The following is a 26,605-nucleotide window of genomic DNA, read 5'->3' on the forward strand; positions in this document are numbered from 1 at the left end:
CATACCTAGTACGAATTTTGGCAAAATTACCATTTTGCCCCTAAACTTTCACATATTTTAACTTTTGCCCCAAGGCTCGTAAACTAAACCTCATCCTATTTTCTTATGTTTTATGACATGCTGATCATTTTCCCCTTCTATGGAAACATCAAATTCACACTCTAACATGTACTTATGAATATTAGGTATTTTTATCGATTAAGCTCTTTTTCTCGTTTTCACTTAAAATCGGGTAGCAAAAGTTGTCTAACATAATTTAAAACCTCATATTATATCATAAAACACCAAAATACACAAATTTCACCTATGGGTATTTTTCCAAATATGAACCCTAGGTTGACTTATTGCTAGCATAAGCTAAATCGAGCTACCGAGATTCCAAAAACATAAAAATCATTAAAAACGGGGCTTGAAATCACTTACTATGAAGCTTGGAAGTTGAAGAAATCCTATCTATGGAGAGAGGTAAGGTTCGACCAAGGCTTGATGAAGATGAACACATTTTGGCCTTAATTTCCCTTTTAATTAATTTTAATTACAAAATGACTAAAATACCCTTAATACCTTTCTTTGAAAATTTTCATGTACAAGCCCATTTTTGTCCAAAATTTTAGAAATTGGTCAAATTTCTATTTAAGACCTCCTCATTAATATTCCAAAGCAATTTCATACTAAAAACTTCTAGAATACAAGTTTTGCAAATTATTCGATTTAGTCCCTAATCTCAACTTAAGCAGTTTATGCATAGAATTTTGTCACGAAATATTCACACAATCATGCAATCATATCATAAACCTCAAAATAATTATAAAATAATTATTTCTATCTCAGATTTTTGGTCACGAAACCACTATTGTGATTAGGCCCTAATTCAAGATATTACATTTATCGCATCCCGTGTTTTGGGGAAATCATGTCCTGCTTCCACACGGTCGTATCGCACGGCCGTATCGCACGGCCGTGTTTCTTCCCCTGCTTGGCCACGGCCTTAGGCACGCCCGTGTTCCTAGCCGTGTGTGCTAAAAAACTTTGTAATTCAAAGATAAATCTAATTATTTAAAGTGTTAGAAATAAAAAATAAAAAATAAAGAAATCAAAATATGTTAGTCTAAGCTCACTTACCTCTTTAGTGAATGGTTAGGGTGGTTCGAGGAGTTTATACTCCTCATTCCTACTATCAATCTCATCAAAATAGGGTTTTAATCGGGTGTTGTAACCTTAAAAGTGTCGAACTTGGGGTAACTCACTTCCACCGTACCGAATGGAAAAATACTGAGTATCGTAAGAGGGATTTCCTTATTGGGTGTGGTAGTGACAATGTGGGGAGCTGCGGCATCTAGTAAGACTTTATCGCCAACCTTAAGTTGATTAGGAGAGGTATCGGTCTTGTTTTGGTGTAGTTTCGATTTATCATGTGTTCTCGGTTTGTGTCCTCGCCATTCGTCTAGCTCCTCCATCCGTAGCCTTTGTTCTTCATGAATGTGTCCTTTATCATTTCTGGAACATGGCTCGTGAACTTTTTTGAAGCTTAATTTCTGCAAAGTCATATTGTCAGTTTTAGTAGATTGGAGTGGACTATTACCTTCAATGTTCGATGTGATGCCAGAATTACGAGCTTGTAGGGTGATTATTTCGTCTCCCACACGAAGTGTAAGCTCACCTGTGCCAACATCAATATTTGTTTTAGCAGTTGCTAAAAAGGGCCTCCCTAAAATCAAAGGGGTGTTATTATCCTCCTCTATGTCTAGAACAACAAAATCAATGGGAAATATGAACTTATCTACTTTCACGAGTACATCTTCAATAATACCCCTAGGGAATCTTATAGTTTTATCTGCCAATTGAATGCTTATCCTAGTTTGTTTAGGTTTCCCAAGACCTAGTTGCTTAAACATTTTGTAAGGCATTACGTTAATATTAGCCCCTAAATCAGCTAATGCATGACTTATATCTAAACTACCAATTAAACAAGGAATTGTAAAACTCCCTAGATCTTTCAATTTGTAGGGTAGCTTATTTTGTAGAACAGTTGAGCAGACTGCTTTTAGATCCACATGCGACGCTTCGTCCAACTTCCGCTTATTTACTAAAATCTCTTTTAAAAATTTCATTGTATTTGGCATCTGTGACAAAGCTTCAATAAACAGTAAATTAATATGTAATTTTTTCAAAAGTTTAAGGAATTTACTGAATTGTTCGTCTGAGTGGTCTTTTCTTGTCGCGTTAGGGTATGGCACACGAGGTTTATATTCGACAGTCACTGATTTGTTTGTATTTTGACCTACCTCATCTCTCCATTTGCTTACCACAGTTTCTTGCCTCGGTTCTGGTTCAAGCTCAATGACTCCTTCGTCATCTTGAGTATTAATTGCGTTGAGTTGTTCCCTTGGGTTAGGTTTGGTATTACTTGGCAAGCTACCTTGTGGTTGTTCGGAGATCAGTTTGGAAAGCTAGCCTATTTGAGTTTCGAGTCCTTGGATCGATGCTTGTTGATTTTTAAGTGCTGTCTCGGTATTTTAGGAACGGGTTTCTGACCCTAATATGAACTTTGAGAGCATCTCTTTAAGATTTGGCTTCTTTTCCTATTGGTAGGGTGGTTGTTGAAAACCCTAAGGATTTTGTGCCTTTTGATTCCCTTAACCACCCCAGGAGAAATTTGGGTGGTTCCTCCAACCTTAATTATAAGTATTACTGTATGGTTTATTTTGAGATCTAAAGTTATTGTTACCTATATAGTTTACTTGTTCCTCTTCGGTTGTGGGATTGAAGGATTGATATTTTGTATGCACACCTCTTCCGCTTGAGTCACACCTCATTACTGGATGTATCTGCGTAGAACTAACAAAACCATCAATATTTTTATAGAGAAGTTCTACCTGATTTGACAGCATAGTAACTGAGTCGACGTTATAAATGCCGGTTGTTTTTCTTGGCTTAGTAATCATGACTTGCCACTGATAGTTATTCAGTGATATTTCTTCAATGAATTCATAAGCCTCTTCAGGTGTTTTGTTATTGATGGTTCCGCCAGCAGCTGCGTCAACCATTTTCCGAGTCGAGGGATTTAGACCATTGTGGAATGTTTGTACTTGAAGCCAAAGCGGTAACCCATGGTGAGGGCACCTTCTCAATAAGTCCTTGTATCTCTCTAATGCATCGTAAAGTGTTTCTAAATCCATATACACAAAAAAAGAGATATCATTACGTAATTTAGCCGTTTTAGCCAGCGAAAAATATTTTAGTAAAAATTTCTCGGTTATTTGTTCCCAAGTAGTGATAGACCCTCGTGGTAACGAGTTCAACCACTGTTTAGCTTTGTTTCTCAGTGAAAAGGGAAATAACTGAAGATGAATAGCATCATCAGAAACGCCATTGATTTTGAAGTATTGCGAAATTCCAGGAAATTTGCTAAGTGAGCGTTGGGATCTTCATCCTGCAAACCATCAAACTGAACAAACTGCTGTATCATCTGAATAGTGTTAGGTTTTAATTCAAAAGTATTTGCAGCTACACTAGGTCTAACTATACTAGATTTAGTTCCTGTTAAAGAGGGTTTAGCATAATCATACATCGTGCGTGGAGCAGGATTTTGATTAGCTGCAATTGCAAGAGGTAGCTGATTGCCATGGTTTTCAGCTATCTCGTCCGTTGGGAGTTGAGTATCATCTTCTTGCTCGTTCTCCACGTATCGTAAGCTGCGCCTTATCTCTCTTTGATTTCTACGAATTGTACGATCGATTTCTTTGTCAAAAAGTAATGGCCCCGACGGGTTTCTTCTAGTCAAACTATAAAAACCTGCCAAGAGAAAGAAAAAGTAAATTAATTAAATTAAATTAAATTGCAAGAAAAATAAATGGCTAAAGTAATAAAAATTTAACGTTCCTAATATTTTAGCTCCCTGGCAACGGCGCCAAAAACTTGATTGCGTGATTCGTAACAAGTAATAAATATTTATAATGAAGATCAAACCTAGACTAACTATTATCACAACGAAAAGGCAAGCGCACTTATCGAACAATAGTATAGTAATGGCAACACCAGGATATCGTACCCAAGGGAACCAAAAATACTAGTAATAACTATCTTTTTATTATCTAGACTAAGAATAAAAGGGTTTGTTTTAATTAACTAATTATTTAAACTAATAACGCACAGAGAAAAGAATTGGGGAATTTCTTTTGGGAAAATCGATTGACTTGAGACAATACCTAAGGAAAAATCCACCTAGACTTTACTTGTTATTCTGGCTCCGAATCGGACGATTTATTCATTCAACTTGTTCCGTAGAGATCCTTAAGTTATGTTATTATCCCTATTCAAGACTAATAACGTCTAATCCCTAGATTGAATAACCGAGACTTTTCTCTAATTAACATTCTAGGGTTGCATTAACTCGATCTATGGATCCCCTTATTAGGTTTCACCCTAATCCAGCAAAATCTTGTCACCCTATTTCTAGGCGCGCAATGAACTCCGCTTAATTATGACAAATGTACTCTTAGATAGGGTCTATTCCTCCTCTAAATAAGAGCGTGTCTTGAATCAGTATCCTGAGATATCAAAACAAGAATTAAGAACACATAATTAAGAACAAGTTAAATATTTATCATATGATTCAGAAAACAATAGCAAGATTCATCTTAGGTTTCATCCCCCTTAAGGTATTTAGGAGTTTAGTTCATAACTAAATAAGAAAACATCTCTGAAGAATAAAGAATACAAAACATAAAGACAACCCAAAACTCCTGAAGGGAAATTGAGGAGAGATCTTCAGTCTTGATGATGAATTCGGCTTCTGAGATGGATTAATCGACTTCCTTGGGGTAATTCCTTACCCCCCTTTTCCTTCTCCCTTTTTCTTCTCTTCTAAGGTTATTTATAGGCTTTGGAATGCCTAGAAGCCCTCCAAAGTGGCCTTTTCTGAATTGGACTTAACTTGGGCTCGGTAGGGACATGGCCGTGTGATGTGATTGCCAGGCCATGTTCGATCCTTTAAATTGCACACGGCCGTATGGGTCAATGGCCAGGCCATGTAAATCTTGAAAGCCTTGGTCGACACCCTCGAAAGACACGGGTGTGTGAGCTACCCGTGTGGCAAGGCTTAGGCCGTGTCACCTTCTCGATTTGGTCCGTTTTGTCTCTTTTCGGCTCATTTTTGGCTCCTTCCGCTCTCCTATGCTCTCCTAAGTATAAAACATGAAATTAAAGCATTAGGAGCATCGAATTCACCAATTCTAATGAGAAATCATCCATAAATTGCATTAAACATGTGGTAAAAATATGTATAATTTATGGTTTATCAATGCCCATTTTTGTTCAAAATTTTAAAACTTGGTCAAATTGTTATTTAAGGACCTCTAATTAATAATCCAATGCAATTTCATGGTTGAAGTTTCTAGGACACAAGTTTTGCAACTTGTTCAGTTTGGCCCCTAAATTCAAATTGGAAACCTTAGGTATAGAATTTCTTCATGAAAATTTCACACAAACATGAAATCATACCATGGATCATCAAATAACCATAAAATAATTATTTCTATTTCGAATTTGTGGTCTCAAAACCATTGTTCTGACTAGACCTTAATCAGGATGTTACAACTCCCAACTTTAGGGATTTTCGTCCCCAAAATTCTTACCAGTAAAGAGGTTTGGGTATTGTTTTCTCATGGCTTCCTCGGGCCCCCATGTAGCCTCTTCAACCCCATGTCTTTGCCATAATACTTTCACAAGGGCAATGATTTTATTTCTCATCTGTTTGACTTCTCAAGCCAAAATCTTAACCGGGTTCTTACCATAAGTCATATCGAATCTCAACTTCTATCGGTGAAATCATATATGAAGAATCTAATCTATATCGGCACAACATAGACACATGAAATACATCATGAATCTTTTCCAGCCCTGATGGTAAAGCCAACCAATAGGCAACCATCCCTATTCTCTCGGTGATCTCATACGGCCCTATAAAATGAGGACTCAACTTGCCTTTCTTGCAAAATCTTTAAGCCTTTTTCCATGGAGATACTTTCAAAAATACTTTATCACCAACTTGATACTCAATTTCTTTCCTTTTAAAATCCGCGTAGGATTTTTGTCTATTCGAAGCAGCTTTCAAACAATCATGAATCACTTTGACCTTTTCTTCGATTTCCTTAACCAAATCGACCCCATGAATCTAATTTTCTCTAAGTTCAGTCCAATATAAGGGTGTTCAGCACTTACATCCGTACAATGGCTCATAAGGTGCCATTTTCTACCTGGATTGATAGCTGTTGTTGTAGGAAAATTCCACCAACAGTAAATACTTTTCCCAACTACCTTGGAATTCCAATAGACAACATTAGAGCATGTCTTCCAAGACCTGAATTGCTCGCTCAGACTGACCATCAGTCTGTAGATGGAAAGTAGTGCTGAAACTCAGCTTTGTACCTAAAGCTTCTTGTAAGTTTTTCCAAAACCATGATATGAACCTCGGATCTCTATCCGATACAATCGATATAGGTACTCCATGAATTCTAACAATTTCGCAAATGTATAAGTCAGCTAATTTATCAAGTGAGTAATTGGTACGCATTTGGACAAAAGGAGCCGATTTAGTCAGTCTATCAACAATAAGCCATATGGCATCTTTCTTTCTCGGTGTCAAAGGCAAACTTGTCACAAAATCTATAGTAATCCAGTCCCATTTCCACTCGGGAACCATGATGGGCTGAAGTAAACCTGAAGGTACTTGGTATTCAGCCTTTACTTACTGACAAATTAAGCATTTCGATACAAACTTTGAGATATCTCTTTTCATGCCATCCCACCAATACATTTTCTTCAAGTCATTATACATTTTTGTACTACCCAGGTGAACTAATAAACAACCATTGTGTGCCTCATGTAAAATATTTCGAATCAACTCAATGTCTTTCAGAACACAAATCCTACCACGAAATCTCAAACAACCATCGAAGTCACTCAAAAAATATGGTTCACTATTGGACTCACACTGAATTCTCTTAGCTTGCAACTCTTTATCAACTTTTTGAGCATCATAAATCTGTTGGAGAAAAGTCGGTCTAGCTCGCAACTCAGCTAGAATCGAACCATTATCAGTCCAAGTTATCCGTGTATTCATAGCCCTCAAGGCAAACAATGACTTCCTACTCAAAGCGTCAGGGACCATATTCGCCTTACCCTAATGGTAATCAATCACAAGCTCATAATCTTTTAACAGTTCCAAGCATCTTTGTTGCTGCAAGTTCAAATTTTTTTGAGTCATCAAGTATTTAAGACTTTTTTGATTGGTATAGACATGGCATTTCTCACCAAATAAATAATGTTGCCAAATCTTCAAAGCAAACACTATGGCGGCCAACTCTAAGTCATGTGTCGGATAGTTCTTCTCATGAGGCTTCAACTATCTCGAAGTGTAAGCTATGACTTTACCCTCTTGCATAAGTACGCATCCCAAACCATTTAAAGAGGTATCACTATAAATTACAAATTTTTTACCTGCCTCGGGTTGTACTAAAACCAAAGGCTCAGTCAATAATTCCTTTAATTTCTCAAAACTTTGTTGGCTTTTTTCTGTCCATTTGAACTTGACATCTTTCTGTAACAACCTCGTCATCGGAGTAGCAATCATGGAGAATCTTTTAACAAAACGTTTGTAATAACTAGCCAAGCCTAGAAAGCTTCTAACCTTAGTTACATTCCTCGGTGGTTTCCATTCAACAATAGCTGAGATCTTACTCGGGTCAACTCTAATACCATCACCAGAAATAATGTGGCCCAAAAATCCAACTTCTCAAAGCTGAAACTCACTTTTACTGAACTTGGCATACAACTGTTTATCTCTCAAAGTCTGCAAAATAGTTCTCAAGTGCTCCGTATGCTCTGCTTCATCTCTCGAATAAATCAGAATATCATCAATAAACACAACCATAAACTTGTCCAAATATGGCCGAAATATTCAATTCATTAAATCCATAAACACAACAGGTGTGTCCATCAACCCAAATGGCATAACAAGGAATTCATAGTGGTCATACCTCGTTCTAAAAGTAGTTTTAGGTACATACGACTTTTAACTTGCAACAATAGTAGCCGGGCCTCAAGTTTTTTTTAGAAAACCATGTTGCTTCTTTCAATTGATCAAATAGGTCATCAATCCTTGGAAAAGGATACTTGTTCTTGATTGTTACCTTATTAAGCTATTGGTAGTCTATATATAATCTAATGGATCCATCTTTCTTTTTCACGAATAATACCGGAGCGCCCCACGGTGAAAAGCTAGGTCTCACAAAACCCTTGTCGGTTAATTCTTGCAACTGTGACTTCAGTTCTTTCAACTTAGTCGGGGACATATTATATGGAGCAATCGAGATAGGTGCTGTCCCTGGCATTACTTCAATACCAAACTCCACTTCTCTAATTGGAGGTAAACCTGGCAATTCTTCCGGGAATTCATCTAGATACTCACATACAACAAGCACTGATTCAATATTCAATTCAGACTCTTTTGTATTAAATATATAAGACAAATAAGCTTTACACCCTCTTCTAATACATTTCTGAACCAACATTGAAGAAATTACGATTGGCAATTTATCTGGCTCATCTGATTCAACCCGAAGAATTTCACCATTTTCACACTTCAATTCAATGACTTTCTATCTAAAATTCACTATAGCATCATGAAATGTCAACCAATCTTTTTCACAAATAATACCGGAATGCCCCACGATGAAAAGCTCGGTCTCACAAAACCCTTGTCGGTTAATTCTTGCAACTGTGACTTCAGTTGTTTCAACTTAGTCGGGGACATATTATATGGAGCAATCGAGATAGGTGCTGTCCCTGGCATTACTTCAATACCAAACTCCACTTCTCTAATTGGAGGTAAACCTGGCAATTCTTCCGGGAATTCATCTAGATACTCACATACAACAAGCACTGATTCAATATTCAATTCAGACTCTTTTGTATTAAATATATAAGACAAATAAGCTTTACATCCTCTTCTAATACATTTCTGAACCAACATTGAAGAAATTACGATTGGCAATTTATCTGGCTCATCTGATTCAACCCGAAGAATTTCACCATTTTCACACTTCAATTCAATGACTTTCTATCTACAATTCACTATAGCATCATGAAATGTCAACCAATCCATACCCAATATAACATCAAATTCATCAAACAGTAGGAACATCAAGTTAGTTGAAAAACAATAACCTCTAATCATCAAAGGGCATTTCTTACATACCTTATCAACTAAAAAATACTTGCCTAACGAGTTTGACACCTTAATCATAAATTTTGTAGACTCAACAAGAATATTCATGCTAGATACTAATTTCATGCACACATATGAATAAGTAGAACCAGGGTCAATCAAGGCAATAATAGCAGTATGATAAAGAGAAAAAGTACCAGTGATCATATCGGGAGAAGAAGCGTCCTCAGGCGCACGTAAGGTATAGGCACTAACTGGAGCTCTAGCTTCGAATCTCACTACTGTTTCTCTCGCTACACTTTTACTACTAGCTCCATTACCGACATTTCTCGAGGGTCTCCCTTTTGTAGCCGTACTACCCCGCCTTGTACTCTAAAATTTTTCTTTCTCGATCATCTCAGGACAGTCTTTGATATAGTGGTCTTAATTACCACATCAGAAACAAGATCCATCGTTCACCTTACACTTACCAAAATGACTTCTACCATATTGTTGGCACTCAGATCTGAAAGGTCTATCATTACCCACCTAGCCACAGATGTAGTCTGAGATTTAAAACCCAAATTTTGCTTCTTACGATTTCTATACGAATGTCCAGTCGAAACATGAGAACAGGAATACATATCTCTGGATTTCTTATACTGAGATGGAAATGACTTGCTCGTCGGCCTCTTCCTTGTATCTCTAGCCTTAGCCTCAACTTTTCTCTTATCCTTGGACAGTTCCTCAGCTTTACAAGCCCGATTAATGAGCACAAAAAATTCCTTCAGCTCAAGAATACCCACTAATACTCTAATATCCTCATTAAGTCTGTCTTCAAACCTTCTACACATTTTAGCCTCAGAGGATACACACTCTCGAGCATATTTACTGAGATGAAAAAACTCTCTTTCGTACTCAGTAACTGACATGCGGCCTTGTTTCAAATCAAGAAATTCCTTATGCTTTTCATCGATGAACCGCTCATTGATGTATTTCATTCGGAACTCTTCTTGAAAGAATTCCCATGTAACCCTTTCTTTCGTAACCACCAAAACTAGTGACTTCCACCAATGATATGTTGCATCTCTTAACAAAGAAATAGCACACTTCAAACATTCTTCAAGTGTGCACGATAGTTCATCGAATACTTGAATTGAATTTTCAAGCCAAAATTCTACCTTTTCGGGGTCATCATCGATATTGGCCCTAAATTCCTCGGCTCTTTATTTTTGAATTTTATTAATTGGGGTTCTATCAAGTCTCATAAAATCCATACCTTGAGGCACATGAGGTATAGGTTGGGGATTTGGAGGGGGTGGAGGAGGTTGAGTGTTCAGGTTCGTTCGAACGAACTCCGTGTACCAGGCATCCATCATATGGAGAAAGGCTTCCCTGCCTCCTTTTCCTCTACTAATAGTTGTGGGTCTACTATCAGAAGGCACCACTCTTTTAGCTGGAGCAGGCGCGTTACTTTCAACATCATCCCCCACTACTCTATCAGGATCCATTTACTATATGAAAACACAGTTTAAAATCGTCAGAAGTCGTCACACTATCATAATATATGTACAGCATGTATAGCTAAACTCGTACACATGCTATGTTAGTCTGAGAATCGACTAAACTGTAGCTCTGATACCACTAAATGTAACACCCCTGACCTATAACTGACACCGGGACAGGGTTCGAGGGGTTATCGGACTTAAACGTAAACAAACATACAAAACTGAGCCATAAAATTTCATCCAAATTTAAATCTTTTCAACCACATGAAAATTGTCCCTTATAAAGCCTACAAGGCCCTAAACATACATTAGGAATGGTTCGAGACTAAACCGAGAACTTTCAGAGCCTTTTTGACACTTAAAAAAATTTCTTGTTCTGGAGAGTCACACGCCCATGTGGGTAGGCCGTGTGGTCACACACGCCCATGTGACTTAGGACACGTCCGTGTCCTTAGCCCGTGTAACTCTCTGACTATGACATCATCAGTCAAATAAGATCAGATGGCCAAGTCACACGCTAGTGTGATTAGGCCATGTGGCAAATTAAATTCCAAAAATTAAGTGCAGACTTCATATGGCCTAGGCCACGCCCATGCCATGAGGCCGTGTCCTCAACACAGCTGAGACACACGATCGTGTCTCTACCTGTGTGTTTACTACTGGAAATATTGTTTTGCATTAATTATGGTGCAGGGGACACACGACCGAATCACATGCCCATAGGGTAAACCGTATGTCACATACGGCCAAGACACATGCCCGTGTGTCTAACTGTAAGGATAAATCCTAGGCTATTTTCCAAGCCATTTGCCACCCTCAAGCACTCACACACTTAGACCCACTTCATGACATGCAACATGGCACATTTGATTACTCAAAGCATAGATATTCATGGTTAAATTATGTCTATAATGTCACATAGCACATATTCAATCCATCATGCTTTCATGTGGCATTCCACACCAATTCAATATTTATTCATTGTTATAAACCTACCTTTAATTTTACTAAATTTGATCATAGTTATGGTCATACTTATTAGTTCCAATTCATTTATTAAGCATATATGCCATTTATCACATCCATACCAACAAGCAGCCACCAACCACATTGCAAAGCATAAACACATTGCATGCATGCATAAACAATTAAGGTTACAACCCAAATAATCAATATGAGCTACCTTTCATGGCCATATACACAATAATCATAATACATTCATGAGCCAAAACATTTGGCTAATCAATATGACACAACAAGTCCCTATACATGTCATACTCAAAATGTTGAGACTAACAATACCAAAATATTCAATTGATAGTGTGATCGAAAACTCAGACGTCCTTCGATCCCCGAGCTAGCTTGGTGACACTATAAGAAAAGGAAAGGAAGGGGGTAAGCTTTAAAGCTTAGTAAGTTTGATGCAAATAATAGGAAACATAAATCATACAATTAATTTAAGGCAAAGTTTCATAAATTTCATCAAGTCCCATAAGCATAACTTTCTCATATACATTCTTACAACAAGTTCATTATATCTCATGGCATTCTCATGAGTTTGATGTACATACTATGCCCACTTGTACAACATAACTTACTTTCCTGTCTTTGACGTATTAATTGAGATTACCCATTGAGCTTCTCTTGGACTACCCGTTGAACACTTGGAACACCAACGGATACATCGGAATCTCGCACCTAAGTTTCCTGTATCTAGCCAATGCTACCTCATATCACATATCACATGTTGCTCACTTTTGAGCTACTCACGGGTCTGCTCACACAAGTTATTGGTCAGGATGTAACTACACGGGCTACTCACACAAGCTAACAGGTATCCGCAACACATGCCAGACTACCCAGCGACCGGTAGAACATACAAGACTAGTACCTGGAACTCCAAAACATGTGTCACATATATCATGAACTCAGACCACAACTCATGAGCTCAGATCACATAGTTCCTAGTGACATGTCACTTGTATCCTAAACTATTTCTAAGGTTCAAACGGGATTCTTCGATACCACATTTCCATTGAGCTTGCTCGTAATAGAAATTTCAATATCCTTAGCACCAATCACATACTCATGGAATAATCAAGCATAATTCATAATAAAATTTAAGCATTAAACACATGGTACAACATTCTATTAATTATATATGTACTTTCCATACATGCAATATTAAAGCATTTAAAGTATGGTATATATTGCATAATTTGCAAATGAACTCACTGTAACACCTCTGACCCGTATCCGTCGTTGGAATAAAGTTACGAGGCATTATCGAACAATACATCACATTCTTATACTTATATGCATTCAATATTATATACTATTCACAAACACTCACAATGTCCCTTAAAAGGTTTGCGGGACCTTAAATCATGGTTAGAAGTGGTTCGGGACTAAACGGATCACATATAAAAATTTCTGAATACTTAGAAAAGTTTCATGAAATCACAGGTCACACGCCTGTGTGAACCAGCCATGTGCCTTACACGGCTACCAGACATGCTTGTGTCACAGGCCGTGTGAAAACAGGGCATACATACTGATTGTACCACATGATCGAGGACACACCCATGTGCCTGGCTGTGTGAAATCTAAGAGGGTTACTGACTTGGGTCACACGGCCGACCACACACCCATGTGCCAGCCTGTGTACCACACACGGCCAGTAGACACGCCCGTGTGTCTAGACCGTGTCAAAACTGTTGGGTATACTGACTTTAAATTGTAGGGTACCCCAAGGGACACACTGTTGTGTAATAGGACCGCGTGTCGCACACGGCTGTGACACACGCCCGTGTCTCTTCCCGTGTGGACAAAAATAGGCTATTTGCAAAGCCAATTTGCCACCCTAATGACAAGCACACTAGCAACCAATATAACACCATTTCAATACATCTTTGAACAACCAAAACCTACCAATTCTTGTACATATTATGCCATCTATTCACAACCGTTTCTATTACTCAATTCCACATCCAAAACATACCATTTCACTATGCCAAAAACATGAAACATACATAACTACTAAATACATTTACCCATTAACTTAATACCTATTTCATACTTCAACATATACCATATGGTCATCTCAAATCAAACTGCAATATGCTAGCCTCCAAGCATAAGCACATCAATTAACAACTAATCAAAAATACCAACACATAATCAATTAACAACAAATAAGCCAACATATAAGGCATTAAATACATCATATGATTATCTTATCAAACACATAACTTAAGCCAACTTAAATGTCAAATTCACGACAACATTTACAAGCCAGATCACATGGCTATAATCACACCTCAAAACATATCAAAATGACACTAGTCTATACATGCCATATAGCATATATACAAAGCTTCCAAAAATACCAACGAGATGATCGATAGTGCGTTGATGTTTCCTGATGATTCCCGAGTCCAAGCTAGCTTCGATAATCTATAAAACATGGAAAAAACACACAAAGTAAGCTTTAAAAGCTTCCTAAGCCATATACAAATAAATCAATCTTAAAAATCACCACATTTCCATCACTAGGCCAAGTACAAATAAACATACATATACATAAACAAACCTTTCTCTTTGAATACATATTCATTCTATCATGTAACTCATCACTTACTTCACTTTTCAATACTCATATAAACTTCGTACATACCTGAGTTGCTTAGCTAATTAACACATTCTTTCTCAACTTATCTTTGTCCGTTGAACTGTTCAGAATCGTTAAGGATACTCAGCATTTACATATAACTCGTACAATGCCATATCCCGATATGGTCATACATGTTATCACATATCGATACGCTGTCCCAGACAGAGTCTTACATGAAATCAATTAATGATGCCAATGTCCCAGACATGGTCTTACATGTAATCACATCTTGATAACCTAATGTCATGACATTCGTATCCTATACTATTCCTAAGGTGCGTACAGGACTTTCGGATGTCGCAAGTTCGTCGATTATTGTTCGTACTTGCTTGTTCATACTTATTGCAATTCAATGATAAATAATACATATCTAATTCGATTTAAAAGCATGTATTTGCATATGAACTTACCTCGTAGTCGGAATAAACGAACGGAATTGACTATTCATCAATTTTTGATTTTTCCCGATCTAAATACATTTTCTTTCGTTCTTGATTTATATACATTAAAAATTAACTCTTTTCTTCATCAACACATTCAATTTAGTCCACAAACACAAATTTGGGAATTTTTTCACTTTAGCCCCTAAAGTTACACATTTTTACAATTTAGTCCTTATTTCACAAAATTACAAATTACACAATTTCTTTCTAATTTCATGTTATCCGAATTTCATATAACTTCATATCAATCCATATTTTCATTTATTTCATACATTTAACCACAGAATTTACACATTTCACAAATTAGTCCTTTTTTTATGAAATTTCATTAAAAATCACTTTACAAAACATGATAATCTATCAACAAATACTCATTTTCCATCATCAAATATTCAAAAACTCAAGCATTCATCAATGGAAATTCATAAAATCACCAAAAAATTAAAAAATTAGGGTACGGGCTAGCTAGTACTCAAACAATGATCACAAAAACATAGAAATTATCAAAAACCGAGCTCAAAACATACCTCAATCAAGCTAGAGAAGTGCAGATTCTTCTTTCACCATATTCGACCAAAGATGAATGAAATTAAAGCTTAATTTAGCTTTTGTTTTAATTATTTAAGCTTTATTAATCAAATACCAATTTTACCCTTAATGAAAACATTACAAAATCACCTAATATATGCCCATTTATGTTAAAATCCACTAATCATGGTCTATTTACAACATAAGGACTTCATGTTTAATAATCCATAACAAATAGACACCTTTGTCATATAGAATGCAACTTTTGCATTTTATGCAATTTAGGGCTTTTTCTCAAATTAACCACTTAAGCGAGAAAATTAGCTCACAAAATTTCAACACATACTTATTCACATGTTGTAAACACATAAAATAATATTAAAATAATTTTATGACCTCATATTTGTGATTCCAAAACCACTGTTCTGATTTAAGCTAAAAACGTGCTGTTACACTTACCTCAGTACAAAATGCTAGAAACGAGCCTAATCCTCGTAAACTTTGTTTTTCCCCCGATCAAGACGCGAATCACATTTTTCTTTATCTATAATGCTAGATTTAACTTGTTCAATATATACATTGTTTGAATTGACCTATAATTCATACTTTGGTAAATTTACTTTTTTACCCCTAACTTTTCACTTATTTACACTTTAATCCCTAGGCTCGTAAAATGAAGTGCATGCATTTTCTTGGCAAGCCTAGCCAAACCTACACCATGCTCACATTAGCCCACATTTTCCTTTATTTCACATTTTTACTACTCATTTTTACACCTTTTACAAACAAGTCCTTTTTAGGTGTTTTCACTAAAAATCACTTAGGAAAAGATATTCACCACACATCAAACTTTTATAATCTTCCATTAATCATCAAAATACAAACATGTCACACATGGGTCAAATTTAATACATGAACCCTAGCTCAAAATATGGCTAGATATGGATAAATCATGCTTTAAGGACTTCAAAAATGCAAAGAACATAAAAAACGGGGCTTGGGAGCACTTACAATCAAGCTTGAAAATTTGAAAACCCTAGCTATGGAACCCTTGCAAATTTTGGCACACAAGGAGGAAGATGAACACAATTTTGACATGATTTTTTCCCTTTTTATTCTTATATTTACCAACTGACAAAAATTCCCTTAAGGCCTTTCTTTCCAATTTTTCCTATTCATGCCCATTTTTGTCCAAAATTTTAGAACTTGGTCAAATTGCTATTTAAGGACCTCTAATTAATAATGCAATGCAATTTCATGCTTGAAGCTTGTAGGACACAAGTTTTGCAACTCATTTAATTTAGTCGCTAAAGTCAAATTAGACAACTTAGGTATAGAATTTCTTCATGAAAATTTCACACAAACATTCAATCATATCGTGGATCATCAAATAATCGTAAAATAATTATTTGTATTTCAGATTTGTGGTCTCAAAATCACTGTTTCGACTAGACCCTAATTCGGATGTTACACATGTGTAGCCGAATTTGGGTTGACTTAGTCTTTAATTTGGATGGTTTTTGTAATCCAACAAAGCTATCAGACCTGTCCAAAATAAATCAATAAGTTAAAGGACCAAAGAATAAAATTTATCCAATTTAAATAATTAATTAAAACCCAAATTATTAATGAAATATTTAAAATGATTTATTAAATATAATTTTATATTATTATTTAATTTAATCATGCATGACGATTTTATGTCTTAAAAATATAATATGTTCAAATAAGTATAAAATAAGCCATTTTATGAATGAAAACTATATAATAAAGTATAAAATCACATTTTAATAATTTCTATGTCCTAATTTCATATTTTCACATATTTCATTAATTTATTAAACAATTACTTAGTTTTAACAACGAATTTAAGTAAAAAGTGATAAATTACATAGGAAAAATCATATATATTTTTTAGTTTACATAATTCAATAGCAAACTCGACCTCTCTGATCAGTGGTAAACCAGACAACTCCTCTAGAAAGACATCAAAATGTTCACAAACCACTGGCACTGATTCGATATTTGATTTAGACACTTTTGTATCCAGTACATACGCAAGATAAGCATCACAACCTTTTCTCACATATTTCTGAACTAACATCGACGGTATCACAACACGTAATCCACTCGACTCATCAGATTCAATTCAAAGGATTTCATTATTCTGACATTTCAATTCAATAGTCTTTCATCTACAATTTACAATAGCATCATGCAGAGTCAACCAATCCATACGCAGAATCACATCAAATTCATCAAACGGTAAAAGCATCAAATTTTCCAAAAAACAGTAACCCCGAGTCATCAAAGGAAAATTCTTGCAAACTTTATCAACTAGAACATACTTGCCTAAGGGATTCGATACTTTAATCACAAATTTGGTAGACTCAACAAGCAAACTCTTACTAGACATTAAATCCATATAGACATATGAATGAGTTAATCTAGGATCTATCAAGGGAATTACATTAGTGTGATAGAGAGAAAATGTACCGGTGATAACATTTAGTGATGACGCATCTTCACGAGCGTGACTAGCGTAATCTCTGGCTGGTGCTCTAGCCTCAGATCTCACAGTAGAGTCATTTGTCATTCCCCTACTACTAGTAACATTTCCCAGATTTCTAGGTGGTCTTCCTCTAGCAGCTGTGTTACTCGATCTTGGATTCTGATATCTATCTTTCTTGGGTAAATTAGGACAATCCCGAATGAAGTGATCTTGCGAGCGACATTTGAAACAACCTTTATTATTCATCCAACAGTCTCCAAAATGTCATCTACCACATTATTGACACTCGGGTTTGTTGTTTCTTACACTACCCACACTCAATACCGAAGTAGCTTGAGCTTTAAAACTTGTATATTACTTCCCATGATCTCTATTAGAATCTCTGATTGAAGCATTCGGACAACTATACAAATCTCGTGATTTCTTTGACGAGGATTGATAAGGTTTATTCATCAATCTCTTTCTCGAATCTCTACCTTCAAAACCAGCTTTTCTCTTTCCTTTGCCAAGTTCCTCGGCTTTGCATGCTCTGTCGACCAACACAACAAATTCTTTCAATTCCAAAGTGCCGACTAGGAATCTAATGTCTTCATTTAACCCGTCTTCGAATCTCTCACACATAATTGACTTTGTGGAAACACATTCTCAAGCATATTTACTGAGTCTCACAAACTCTCTCTCCTACTTAGTCACAAACATATAACCCTGTTTAAGTTTCAGTTTCAGTTTCAGTTCTAGAAATTCTTTGTGTTTTTTTATCAATAAACCACTGGCTGATGTATTTCTTTCAGAACTCGGCTTGAAAGAGTTCCCACATGACTCTTTCTATCAGCACTACTGATATCAAAGTATTCCACCACTGATATGCAGTGTCTCTTAGAAGTGATATGACACATTTAACACATTAAGCAAGTGTTGAAGATAGTTCATCAAATACTCTAATTGTATTCTCAAGCCAAAACTTGGCTCTCTCAGGATCATCATCAACTGTAGTTCTAAACTCTTCAGCCACATACTTTTGGATTTTATCAATTGGCGGGTTACTCAGTTGTAAAGGTTCCAAACCTTGAGGAGCTATGGGAAACGGTTGGGGAATTGGTGGGTGGAGGTTGCTGAGCAGCCTGGTTAGTTTGGACAAACTCAGTGAACCATTCGTTCATCATTTGGAAGAAGGCTTCCTTGTCCTCTCCTCCCTGACCACCCGATATGGGTCTCGACTCATACTGTGCTACTCCGTGAACGGAGGTTTGCGCATTACTCTCAACATCATCAACCATAGCTCGATTGGGATCCATTTACTATAAGAAAACACTTTTTAAATTGTCAGGAGATATCACACTATCACATGTTATATATGGCATCTATAGCTAGACTCTTACACACGCTACATTAGTCTAAGGATCGACTAAACCATAGCTCTAATACCAATAAATGTAACACCCCTCACATGTATCCATCACAAAAATAGGGTTACAGATCATTATCAGACTTATTATATAGTCAAACATGCATTTCTTATACAATTATCAAATTCAAATGTAAAACATTCGTAATCATTCATCAAGTCCCTAATACGAGCCTACAAGGCCCAAAACATGCTTTAGAAGTGGTTTAGGACTAAACCAATAACTTACAAAATTTTACAAAATATAGGGGACAAATGCCCATGTGGCTCAACCGTGTGCCTAACATGGCCACGTGGACATTTGAAATGGAATCACATGGCCGTGTCCCAGCCCGTGTCCGACCCCGTATGACTCTCTGACTTGGGTCACATGGCCAATCACGCGTCCGTATGACCAGTCTATGCCCTTCGAAATGACCTTACATGCCCGTGTACCAGGCTATGTGCTAGGCCATGCCAAACCTGTAGGGTATACTAACTTATGCCACATGGCCAAGACATACACCTGTGTGCTAGGCCGTGTGGAGCATACTAACTTGGTTTCTAATTAAACACCAGGGGTCATACAGTCATGTCACCTGATCGAGTGTCACACACACGGCTGAGACACACGCCCGTTTCTCTGCCCGTGTGGAAAAAAATTGGCTATTTACCAAGCCATCTTTCTCACCCAAATTTACATACACCTATACAATCCAAATGGCACATAATATGGCATAAATAGGCATTTAACCAACCTCAACCAAGCATAATTCATACCATTTCCATACCAAAAACAACAAGGTACACAAGTACCACATTATTCTATACAATTTTATACCAAATTCACTTTCTCAATTTACTTAACTAGTTAACTTCATATATGCACTTTCATTTATACATCACTTTACCTAAATGACAAGCATACCAATTCACAAACAACCATTTACCACAAGCATTTATATATCAATTACCAAATGCATAACAAAGGCCATTTGCACATATATATACATCATCAAATATACCAAAATAAGCCAACTCTCATGGCTATACACAAGACCAAACACTTAACATTTACAAGCCAATTCAAACGGCTAAATTCATTACCAAACCATAAACCAAAATGACCATAATTCCTATAAATGCCATATAACCAAAACACAAGTTCAAAAGTACCAAAGTGAAAGCTTGATAATGTGATGAGATCTCTGACGACTCCCCAATTCGAGCAAGCTTCGGTGATGACTCCCCAATTTGAGCAAGCTTCGGTTACACTATAAAACACAAAAAAGTAAATAGAGTAAGCTATAAAGCTTAGTAAGCTCTTATAGTTAATAAGTAAACTCACCATTTAATCACCATTCAAGTAATATAACATAATATACCTCAAAATCATGTAATTATAAGGTTAACATATATTCAATCACATATAATGCTCACTCTCAAGCTATCAACGAGTCTGCTCACACAAGCTAATAGTCATGACGTAGCTACACGGTGCTACTCACACAAGCTTATGAGAATTCACAACACATGCCAAATAACTCAGCCATCGGTAGGACGTACAGACCAGCACCCAAATCACATAACCCCTAATGACATGTTATTTATATCCTAATCTATTCCTAAGGTTCAACCGTGATTTCCAATTTGCCAAATCATCATCGAACATATCTACGAGGTCATATTCACAAGTAATTCAATAATAAATCATTTTAAAACACAATTATATTAATGCTTATTAACATATGAACTTACCTTGAATACAAAAATGGTGAAATGAGTTAATTAGTCCAACACTTTGTTTTTCCCCCGATCTAAATCCAAATTTCACTTTTCTTGATCTAAATGGACAATGGAAGCTTGGTCAAATTTTGAATGTTCAAAAATGGTGTTTGCCCTATTATTTTTGAGTGGAGAATAACTAAAAAATGATAATATGTTTTGGTTTTATTTATTTTAACATAATTAACTGAATTACTATTATAACCTTTAAAAACACTAAAAATTTCACTTATACCAAGCCATAAACATCCACTATCAACATAAATGGTCTAATTACCACATAAGGACCTCCACTTTAAAGTTCTATAGCTATTAGATACCTTTAGATAATAGAACTCAAGTTTTACACTTTACGTGATTTAGTCCTTTTTATCAAATTGAGCATTTAAACGATAAATTCTTAACAAAATTTTCACACAATCATACTATCATGTGGTAGACATTAAAATAATAATAAATAAATGTTTTGACCTCAGATTTGTGGTCCCAAAACCACTATTTTGATTTGACTAAAGATAAGATGTTACATACGGAGTGCGAGTTTCTATTATTTCGGATAAAGATTCGAGGTTCACATCGCAATTTTGGATAAAATTGCAAGAAGCTTTGGGTACGTAATTTCACTTTAGCATTTTTTTCTATCCACAAATCAATGGTCAGTCTGAGAGAGTAATTCAGATTCTCAAAGATATGCTTCGTTGCTGTGTTTTAGAGTTTGAAGGCAACTGGGAGAAATACTTACCATTAGTTGAATTCTCGTATAACAACATTTTTCAATCAAGCATAAAGATGGCACCGTATGAAGCATTGTATGGTCACAAATGTCGAACTCTATTGTACTAGACCAAGCTTAGTGAGAAAAAGATTCACAGGGTTGATTTGGTTAGAGAGAATAAAGATAAAGTGAAAGTAATTCGCGACAGTTTGAAAGCAACTTCAGATCGACAGAAATCGTATGCGGATTTAAAACGTAAAGACATTGAATTTCAAATCAGAAACAAAGTATTTTTGAAAGTATCTCTGTGACAGAAGATTCTTCAATTTGGTCGCAAAGGAAAATTAAGTCCGTGATTTATTGGGCCATATTAGATTATCGAGTGAATAAGGCCAGTGGCATTTCGACTAGCTTTACTGTCAGAATTAGAAAAGATTCATAATGTGTTTCATGTGTCGATGCTATGCCAATATCGATTAGATCCACCATATGTAATTTCTTCAGCAGAGATTGAAATTCAGTCTGATATGACGTATAGTGAAGAGATTAATACTTGGACCCTAAGATTTAAACTGATTTGCAATCTAATCCCTGTTAATGCGCCGCGTTTTGATAGAGTGGAAATATTGCTATTTCAGTCCCTCTATGTTTCATGTGCGTCGCAATTCGGTCCCGTGGCTTATTTTATTTCAAATTTTTCCCTAAAATTTTGTTTTGAGCTCGATTTAGTCCTTTTCGTTAGATTACAGTTTTATTTTCAAATTATTTGTTTTTATTTTACATTAATTATCATTATTAATTATAATCTTTATATTCTTGTTATATTTACTATATTTAATATATGTAGTGGTGTATATTGTATTATGTACATATATACGTATGTGTTTTATATATATTTATGGAATATTATTATTAGTTATTTTTAATATGTATATTCCTCCTCTACATAAGCACATCAAATCATGAATTAATACTTGAAATATTAACTCAAGCATTAAGAACACATAATTAAGAACAAATCAAGTATTTATCATACAGTTCAGATAATAATAACAAGATCCATCATAGGTTTTATCCCCCTTAGGTATCTCAGGGGTTTAGCTCATAATAAAATAAGAGTACATCTCAAAAGTATAAAAATAATAAAACATGAAGAAAACTCTAAAAACCCCTGAAGGAATTCTGAGGGAGATCTTCAGTCTTGGAGTAGCTCCGACTTTTGGGATGGACCGTCTGGCTTCCTTCAAGTAATTCCCGGTGTGTGGTTTTGTATTCTAGAAAAGCTCTGGAAGAAGCCCCCCTTTTAGGTCACACTTAGGGTGTTTATATAGGCTTTGGATTAGCTTTCTTCCTCCCTAAGTATCCTTTTCCATGTAAAATACAACTCTTGGAAAAAAGGGACACGCCCGTGTGCCACGGCCATGTGACGTGATTGCCAGGCTGTGTTTGATCCGTTGAATTGCACACGACCGTGTGGGTCAATGGCCAGGCCGTGTGAATCGTGAGAGCCTTGGTCGACATCCTCGAAGGACACGGGCGTGTGAGCAGCCCGTGTGGCAAAGCTTAGGCCGTGTCATCTCCTCGATTTGGTCCGTTTTGTCCCTTTTTTGCTCGTTTTTGGCTCCTTTTGACTCTTGGTGCTCTTCTGAGTACAAAGCATGAAATAATTGGATTAAGAGCACCAAAATCCACAAATCTAGTAATAAACATCCACAAATATGCTAAGTATTTGGGGTAAAACTATGAATAATTTGGCGTTTATCAAATACCCCCACACTGAAACATTTGCTTGTCCTCAAGCAAAATTCTCATTTACTGCTAGAATTCATTCCTTTCAATCGTATAAGCATTACTAATAATGTTACAAATTATTCCACAGAAAATCATACAATGAAAATTCAACTACAAGGGCATTAGAAGCCTCAAACAATCTAAATTGAATATTTTGATAATAAAATTATAGGTAATCTCCTTCCTTTAAGTAATTAACTTTAGTCCTAAATATACAAGAGATGACATGCTCACTAAAGATTCACTTAAATCACTCAAAGTGTTTAAGGTTCAAGATTAAGCATTCAATTGTCTAACATGAAAAGTTATTACCATATGCTTGCATGAAAATCAAATCTCCACCACTTGTAAATGATGTGATACACTAATCAAAAGGTCTTTGCATGGCTGTAATGCAGTTTAGGTTACAGGTATGGATACAAGCTGAAGAGACAAGGGTTAGAATCGAGATAATTTCAATATATTACCCCACTATCAAAAACTTAATTACTAAACCACAAACAAATATCTAGAACTATTTTACATGAGTTCATGACAACTTTAGCTTGCTGAGAATTACAATAATAATATTTTTTTTTAAGAACGAATCAAGTCAATACAATATAGAAATCATACTTCATGATTCAGTAACAAAAAATGGTGAACATAGTGAGGTAACAATATTAAATTCAATTTCGATAAAAAAAGGTCAAATTAAGTAAGAGGATTTCAACAATATTAGGTGAATGGGTTAATGATGAGGGTTAATCAATAAAAAGGGTTAGTAGGCTCAAAGGGGGTTCACTAATGGTTTAATTATGTGGGAAGATTTTTTATGGAGTAAGTGGGTTAAATACTAAGTGCCTTTATCATCTCGGTATATCAAATCATACGTGTGATCTCGACATATATAATCGAAGCAAGTTCTAGAATAACAGTTCAATGTTGACACACTCAAACCACAAAAGAAGTGAGCAAGAAAGAAAGCTATATGCTCAAAAGGCTAAAAAATCTCACCAAAAATTTGGGTTTTTGATGTCATTCCTGTATACTTAAGATTTCAAGATAATACCTCAATTTAGAAAAATAGTCTAAAAATTTTTATTTCTCAAAATATCAACTTATCATGCTTGATTCTTTAAGGTCCTACAATCAAAAAATTATGCATAATTCCCTTGGTCGAATTCATGACATATCAACAATAATTATAGATCAATCAGAATTCATTCTATCAATATTATGAGAAAATCACTTAAGCACAATACCAAATTCAGGGATTTGAGAATAATGCAAAAAGTTATGTTTCATGTTCACCCCCCACACTTAAAATGTACATTGCCCTCAGTGTACAAAGATAGATTATTCAAAATAAAGAAAATCATAAGAGAAAAGTAGGTGAAACTCCCTGTTATATGGATGCGAAACTTGATTCTGAGGCTGGAGTGTTTGGGAAAAGTAGTAGCTGCCATTGTTCTTGGCTAGATGAAGAAATTTGGGCGTTGATCATGGCACTCGTGAGGTATTGTTTCCCATTTGTTTCCTCATTTTGTAAAATATTCCCAGCAGCTTTGCTTGGAAGTCTGAAGAATCATGAAGAGCTTGTTAAGAGTTGGTGTGGAAGAGAGCGTAGTGGGATTACTTGTTAGAAATACCAGAAAAAAATAAAATTTACTAATATAGATATGTCTTTCAAAATAAAATAATAAAATTGAAATGAAAATAGAAATAAAATAAAATAAAATAAAAGAATAAAAAGATAGGAGGATTCAATGATCCTCGTCACTGGGCCCTCATGTGGTGGCGCTGGAGTGGCGATGTTAAAGTGCTAGCACAGCTACTGCATCATGGTCTGCATCTCGTCTATCTGTCTATCACGTCGACGATCTCGCTCGTGAATCATCTCGAACTGTGTAGTGCAATACTGCTTGAAGTGAGCGAGTCGGTCGGAAAGGTGCACCAATGAAGCAGCCGCATGAATTGGTCGGTCCCTAGGTGGCATGGTAGAAGGCTCCTTGTGCTGTGGGGGGACATCATCAGGAATGTCCTCTAGATCCTCCTCATCAATGGCATGAGTGAGACTGTACTGAGGAGGATCAGTCCCACGACGGCACTCAATCATCCTCATGTGTAACATAGTCGTGATGCCCTGTGGGGACATCTGACCTATTAGTGAAAGCACTAATGACTGAGCCACGGCGTTGAGGAGGCTGAAGTGTCTGGCAAGGCGCATCACGTAGGGGCTGATGGAGATCACTCCCTTCTTATGCCGTTCGGTCTGATGGCGAATGGCGAAAGCAATGAAGTATGCCAAATAAGTAACGTGTGCATTCACCATGCACCATAAATAGTAGGTGTCGTGGGTGTTGACAACGCCGGTGCACTCTCTCCTTCCGATCAAGGTGTGTGCCAATATGGCATGAAGATTGTGACAGCCCAAAATTGACCCTAGTCGGAAGGTGGTCTCGGGACCACAAAACCGAGGCATAAAAATAATTAAAAATTTATTTTGATGCCTATAACATGTGTGTGCTCATGTATGACATTTTATGATGATTGATTTAGTGTTATAAGGGTGAATTCCACAAGACAGGACTTAGTAATGAACTTTGAAAGTATGATAGGGAAATGTGTGATGACTAATTAAAGCATGCATGCAAAATAATGGACTTGCATGTCAAATTCCCCCTTTTATAGGTGGTGGCCGGCCATGACAAGGGAGGATGGGCTAAACATGTCATGAAACATGTTTTGTTGGTGCATTAGGGTGAAATAATAAACAAAGGTGTATGGGTGATAAAAAAATGAAAAAAAAATGTGTGTGAGTGTGGTAATCCCCCCCCATTGCCGTGAGTTGTAGAGAAGGAAAGAAAAAAATTTTGTTCATCCTTTCTTTGAGCCAAAACTAAGGAAGAAGGAGGATTTTTGCTTCATGCTTGGTTTGGAAGAGATCTAGAAGGAGATTTGGCTAAGTTTGCATCAAGATTAAGGTATGTATGAGGTTGTGTTAGGAGTTTCATGCATGTTTTGGTTGCTAACTTGATGTGCATGTTAGCCATGGCTCAAATCTTTGTTAAGCCAT

The 26,605-nt window shown here is 36.2% G+C and overlaps 1 non-coding gene across 1 annotated transcript; it reads left to right on the forward strand.

Moving 5' to 3' along the window:
- Positions 1 to 3,105: 3,105 nt before the first annotated feature.
- On the forward strand, positions 3,106 to 3,212 carry LOC128281462 (small nucleolar RNA R71). The gene has a single exon (XR_008271676.1). It is a non-coding gene; the product is annotated as a small nucleolar RNA R71 (small nucleolar RNA).
- Positions 3,213 to 26,605: the final 23,393 nt, after the last annotated feature.

The sequence above is a fragment of the Gossypium arboreum genome, chromosome 1 (genome assembly GCF_025698485.1).
Source record: "Gossypium arboreum isolate Shixiya-1 chromosome 1, ASM2569848v2, whole genome shotgun sequence".
NCBI lineage: Eukaryota > Viridiplantae > Streptophyta > Magnoliopsida > Malvales > Malvaceae > Gossypium > Gossypium arboreum.